The following is a 6711-nucleotide window of genomic DNA, read 5'->3' as shown; positions in this document are numbered from 1 at the left end:
TTCGAAGTTTTGTAAAGAGAAAACACAAGGTGGATTCCTCAACAAAGGTAGATTTTGAAAATGGTCAGACTCATAAGAAGATTGGTAAAAACCAAGGTGATCTGAGGTTCCTACAACTTCTAAGCTCAGAGCTACTACAAGACCAAAATGAAAACCAAACCCAACAAGAAAAACTTCTAGGAATTTCACCTAAAATCCTAACACCAATGAAATTAACCTAAGGAAAGCTTCTGACAGGTTATATGCAGGTCTGGGTAGGGGATAATAACATCTAAACAAAAACTAAGCTGACTAACAAAGAAAATCATAGGTTTTCCAAAATTTTGACAGGGTTCGCAGGCCCACAGTTAACACAAGTGCGGTACCACTCTGTGCTAAAAGAAAAAGTGCGGATAAGTCCGCACTGTGTCAAAAGCCTAGGGTGGGGTCCTCTCCCAAAGTTATGAAAAACAAAAATAACCCTGGATCTACTAATTCTACCCAATTCCACACACAACAAGCCAAAAACAGAAACAAAAACACAGTTTCTCAGGTCAAAGTAAAAACAAGGAAAAAATCAAGTCCCCAGTGGAGTCGCCATTTTGTCACACGGAATGAGTCAATCTTGCAGACAAGATAGACCTTCCTATAATCTAAAGAGATCTAATGACAAGCAAGCCAATCAAAAACTATCTTTCTCTAAATATGCATTTATAAACAAAGGCAAACAAGTGTTTAGGCCTACCTTGGGTCCAATGCAAGTTTGTGGAAGCCTCGGTCCTTCAATCCAAATGAGCTCCCTTGTTGCGAATCTACAAACACAAACAAGAAAACAAATTAAATAGAACCTGAAAAGCCAATATCATAAAACATATTCAACATGAAGATCAAGGAATTCATGAAACAAATGACATAAGACAATTTGTTGAGAAAAATGAATTTGATTGTATTAATTCAAATCAAAGAAGAACTTTACAACCTGTGCCTTGATGTTGTACAAGCTCCTCCCAGGGTCCAACAAGAAGTCTCCTCTACTTTGACAAGTTTCACTCTCTTCCCAATGAAGCCAAAAAGGTATGTGATCTCTCCTCTCAAGCTTAACTAGGAAGTCTCAATTCCACCAGCATTTACCCTAAAAAATGTTCAGCTTCTAACCTCCCTAGCAACCAGCCCAATGCCTTAATTTATAGTGTAATGAAGGGAAGTTACTAGGTCCTCCTTCAAAGGGATAAAGCTCTCCTTCAAAGGGATAGCTCCTCTCATCAAGGGATTAGATCCTTCTCTTTTCGGATGCATGAACCACCTAAGAGCGACAAATCCATGTCAAAATTCCTTCTAGAATCATCTAGAATTAACCCAAAGTGAGTTTTTTAGAATAAACTTGCACCTTTTTGACTTTCACAGGGGTCCGCAACCACTCCTTTAGGGACAGAGCAGGCAGGTCTGCAGGTTTTGTAAACAGGAGGTGCAGGACCATAGGCAACAGTGAGAGAAAGTGTGGAACCAGAGCTTTGTTAATTTTCAATGTCTTTCTCTCATTTTCAAAGCTTGACTTGAAGAGGTGAGGTCTGATACTTGCTTAGGAGGACAGTACAAGTGATGATAGACCCGTACAGAAGGCAAATAATCATGGTGATGATATTTTTGTGTAACAGAGAGAGATATATTGCTATTTGGGAGACCCATATTTGAGAGTGAATGCTTGAAGAAACACGCTGGTTGGACCCTCTAAGAAGGCTTGCGACATCAAGACTTGGTTGTAAGGTTTGCTCTTGATTTATTATTAATACAATCAATGATGATTTCCTATGTCTTGTATGTAATTTACTTGATTGCTCAGGACTTCTTGACTTTATGAGTAAATAGATAATTGTTGTTTCTCGGTTACGTGCTCTGTTGTTTCTTTGTGGTGTTTCAGGTTGATTGCTCATTAAGGAGAAGGGAACAGAGGTTAGAGCAGCACAATGGAACTTCATCGATCACTAGTTTGAGCTAGGCCTCCAACGATGACTATTTAAGGGAATTAATTGTTGTTTTGTCCTTGTTGTGACTAGACCCACTCTAGGGCTAGAGGGGTTGCCTCTGTCCGCAAAGGGAACACTTTCCTGCATCACAAGTTGGTGACTCCACTCGGGAGTCCTTTGTATGTTTCTTCTCTTGTTTGCTCTTGTTTTGGTTTTGAGTTAGTGTATCTTGAATTTTGGGGATAAACTATCAGTCTTTTGGCTTACTTGGGTCAATCTAGGAAATCCCTTTATTATCTGTGGAATAGGCTAGTCTTTGTTTGGGAGTTGTTGGTTTATCTTTCATTGTTTTTACGATCGTCACTGAAAATAGTTTAATAGTCGCACAGACATTGCTTTGTCTCGGTTGTAAAGTTTTATGCATTGCTGAATCCTGTCGTACAGTCACGACGATCCCTTAAATCAGCCCATCATGGAAGAGACGTGTACTTTTGCGATGACATCTCTCTGTTGCTACAGCTAGTGGTTGATCGTCCATAGTTGCTAGTGTTATGCCCGCAGCAATTCCTGTAGAGTTGTTTTTTCAATTCTACCTCCTGAATTCACCAGTCCTGTTGATCCCCTGTTTTCTTCCTCTTGACCATTAGCTTGTTTTTGATTGCTAATGGTTAAAGTACTCTCTTTTTGGTTTTATTGAATGGATCTTGCATTTTTGGCTTTGTGACCTAGTTTTTTCAAATTCTTGAATTACTTGACATGGTTGCTTGTTTGCCCAAGGTTCATCTACAACCTTCTTGTCGATTTGTTTGAGCCTTCTTCATTGCTTGTTTCTTTCTGGTTGACTTTTAGTGACAACTATTGAACCAATCTTTGGTATTGATTCGATTTCTTTTCACTGCCGGACATAGATCACAATTGTTTGGATCGGTCGGTTTTCACACTTGCTTGTTTCTTTATTTTAAATTCAAAACAATCAAAATCAAAAGACTGCATTCATTTAGTATACGAAAGTGAAAGTGTATTTGCATTTCGAGTTTTCATATTGAAAAGCAAGTGATAAAATCTATCATTAGTAATATTCGTGCACTGTAAGGTTGATGTGTTTTTGCATTGTGTCTCTTAGCTTATCTTGGTTTTTCTTGGTTTGGGAATGATCTCTCTACCCTCCTGTAGGTAGGTGTTCATTGAAGTAAAATATGCTTTACTCATTCTAGCTGCATCCTAGGTTTTCGTATACACTCTGTAAGGCCTGAAAACTGAAACTTAATTCAAGATCAACTTTAAAATGAACTGAATGAACTTAACAATGCATTGGAACATAACGCACACTATTTAGAGGTCTAGCCTAGAGATGTGCTTCAGCGTCGTTAAACCTAGTCTCTATTGTTTTCACTTAAGGTTGGGTGATTCCTCCTTCTGTGACTCAATAGCGGTCTAGTACAGAATTGTGCTCCCAGTACCATCGAGTATATGTTGGGAGACCCCACTAGGTTATCATCCTACATTCCTAGGAAGCCGTGTCTATTGCCTTGCAAACCGTAATGCACCGAATACAGCATTTAGGAATATTGACTACCGTAAGGAAAGTCCTTGGCCTTCATATGATCACCAAGGTGTATATGCAGTTTTATGGGTTGTTTGGTAAACATCTTGCCTAGTTTCTCCAGAGCAGTCACTTTCATTCCTTTTTGGGCTTCTTAAAAGAAAAGGTCCATCTAAGCACTTGTCCTTTCAAGCTCATTAAATATTCGAAGGCAAATAGAGTCATCTTTTCGTCCTTTTCTCGACTCTTTAAGCATGAAAAAATCAAGTTCTGTTCCTGTGCCTTAAAATTTATTTGGCCATGTTCGCACTTACCATGTTAGATCTTGTTGCGTTTTAGTTTGCATAGGTTTATTTTTCCTTACTTGATTAGTTTTCCCTAGGGCTTTGAGTTAAATCATCCTGGCGGAATCACGGATCCCATCTCCCGTTCTAAGCGACCAAGGATCTCCATCTTCTGTCGCTCCTGAGGTACCAGTTGCTAGTGATACTCTTCCTGTTATTCCGAGTATCCAACCACTTAACTCTTGCACTCTGGAAGACAAATCTTATGATATTCATTGGAATCCCGTTTGGGAGCCTTCCAAAGAAGAATTTCCCCGTACTCCTCCTAGTGTTTCGATCCAAATGTCTTCTTCTGACATGGATGAGACGAACCCCGTCACAAGTGAAGAGTCATTTATGGCAGGTGGTGAAATTCCCATACCTACGGAAACTTCACCCTTCCATGCACCTCTCTTGGTATCACGTTGCCTCTATGCTATAATGTTCTGGTTGATATCATAGGTTCTAGGTCTCCCCTACAAGTTTCATGTGGTCTCGTACTATCACTCCGACTTTGGGATCTTTCACTCCTCAGATTCACAATGCAACTGTCACATCTATCCTGACTATTCCAACCATTTGTGTGGCTTCCACAGCCCCCGTTGTTAGTGCCATCACTGCATCTTCAGCTGTGACCACTGTTGCTAGACCTTCGACAGGTCCTTCAAATACTGGCCCCTCAGCATCCATATCTAGGGTTGTTGACCCTAGCCTTAGTGCCCCACCTTCTTCTGGTTCCATTCCGGCTGGGGAGGCATATGATCAATATCTCCATGCTCTTCAGAATCCGGAACCACAAAATCAATTTAGTTATTATGATTCTCGAGGAGCCCATATTTACCACCCTAGACCCATAGCCTCTCAACCTATGGTTGGGGTCTTGGTTCCGTTATCTGTCGCTTGGGGTACCACGGCTTATCACGGTGGCCAAGCACAGTCTTCAAATTTTCAAGGTCCGCCCTATCAAGGGAAACTGTCTTACGGACAACAGTCTTATGGATAGTCGTACTACGTGCAACCTTATTCAGGGCTAACTGTCAGCGCACAAGGACAACCCATTCAGGGACAACCTTCGGCCTTCAGTGGATCTTCTTTCACATACTTCGAGCAACCTTCTGGTAACCTAGGACAACCTTACATTCAACAAGGCCAACTTGGTACCTAGCAAGGCCACCCTCCTGGACAAGTTGGTTAGCCTCAAATTAAACAAGGCCAACCAATTGTTCAGCCTACTCAACCATCTAGTCAGTCTGGACAACCTTCGGTTGCGCAAGGTCAACCCAATACCTAGTAAGTTCAAACTTCTAGGCATATGGGCCAACCTCAACCTCAATCGGGCCAACCTTTTAGCCAGATGGCTCAACCTCCATTTTCTTAAGGACATCTATCTAGTCCTGCTCAACCGGGCACTCAAACGCTCGTTGCTTCTCAAGCTCCACCAAGTTTTTAGCCCCAGTCTAGGCTCCAGACCCAATCCGGTCTCCAAATTCAAGTTGGATCCCAAACCCAATGTACTTATCAAATGTAGTCTGGTCCCCAGGATCAGTTTGGAGCCTAACTGCCTTATGGTTTTTAGCAATCCCAAAGGAAAACCCAATTTTCCCCATACCAAAATTATCAACAGCCGTAGGTTAATCCTTATCATAATTTCCAGCAACCATATGTTGCTCCTACAGGCCAAGTTGGTAATCAGTGGAATGTCGGGGGTTAAATCTAGGGTCAACCGTAGAGAGATGCCCGACGTCGATCCTAGCATCGTGGTGCATGAAATACCTACATATTCGGGCGCCAAACCTATTCGATGGTGTCTATGCCCCATGCACCCCTAGAAGGTTGTGGCTATTAAAGCAGAAATCGAAAAGCTTCTTAAGGCTAGCTTTATGTACCCTATCCCACTCATAGATTGGGTTTCTAATATTGTCCCTGTGACTAAAAAACAGAGCACTATTAGGGTATGTGTTGATTATCACGACATTAATTGTGCCTGTCCCAAAGACAACTACCCTACACCTTTCATTGACTAGCTCATGGATGAGTGTGCTGGGAGTGAGATATATTCATTCATGGATGGCTTTTCTAGTTATAACCAGATTAATATCTCGCCAGCGGACCAATAGAAGACTGCCTTTATCTGTCCATGGGGCACTTTCTCTTATAAAAATCTCCCCTTCAGTTTAAAAAATACCAGTGCTACCTTCCAGCGTGTAATGTCTTACGCGTTTCATGATATTCGACACATTGTGCAACCTTACCTGGATGACCTTTCGACTCATTCAGCAAAATGCCAAGACCATCCAAACCACCTTCGCGAAATTTTTCTTCACTGTCGACACTATCGTATCCATCTTAATCTACATAAGTGTGTCTTCTGAGTGGAATCTAGCAGAATTCTCGAGTTCATCATCTCCCGGGAGGGTATCCATCTGGATCCCCTTAAAGTCAAAGCCATTCTTAATCTCCCCCCCTGCTTCTTTGCAGCAATTGCAGAGTTTGCAGGGTAAACCAAATTTTCTATGCCAATTCATTCCGTATTATGCTGAAGTGGCCAAAGGCTTTACGCGGTTATTAAAGCGGGACATCCCTTTTCTTTGGGATACCGCTGCACAAGAGTCATTTGAGCACCTCAAGGCCCTCCTTGTTTCTACTCTGTTGTTATTTCCACCTGATTATCACTGTGACTACACTCTTTATTTAGCCGCTGCCGATACCACCATCGGCATGGTTCTAGTCCAAGACGATGATGATGGTACCGAGCATGTCGTTTACTATCTCAGTCACAATTTACTTGATATGGAAACTCAATATGTCTATATCAAGAAGTTGGCATTGGCTACCGTTTGTGCTATCTAACGTTTCCGCCACTATATATTATTGTGCACCATGACGGTGATTTTGATTGCAA

The sequence above is a fragment of the Pinus tabuliformis genome, chromosome 8 (assembly GCF_031772625.1).
Source record: "Pinus tabuliformis cultivar Carrire ecotype Pingquan chromosome 8, CPIR1, whole genome shotgun sequence".
NCBI classification, from domain to species: Eukaryota; Viridiplantae; Streptophyta; class Pinopsida; order Pinales; family Pinaceae; genus Pinus; species Pinus tabuliformis.
This window is presented reverse-complemented; position numbering follows the sequence as displayed.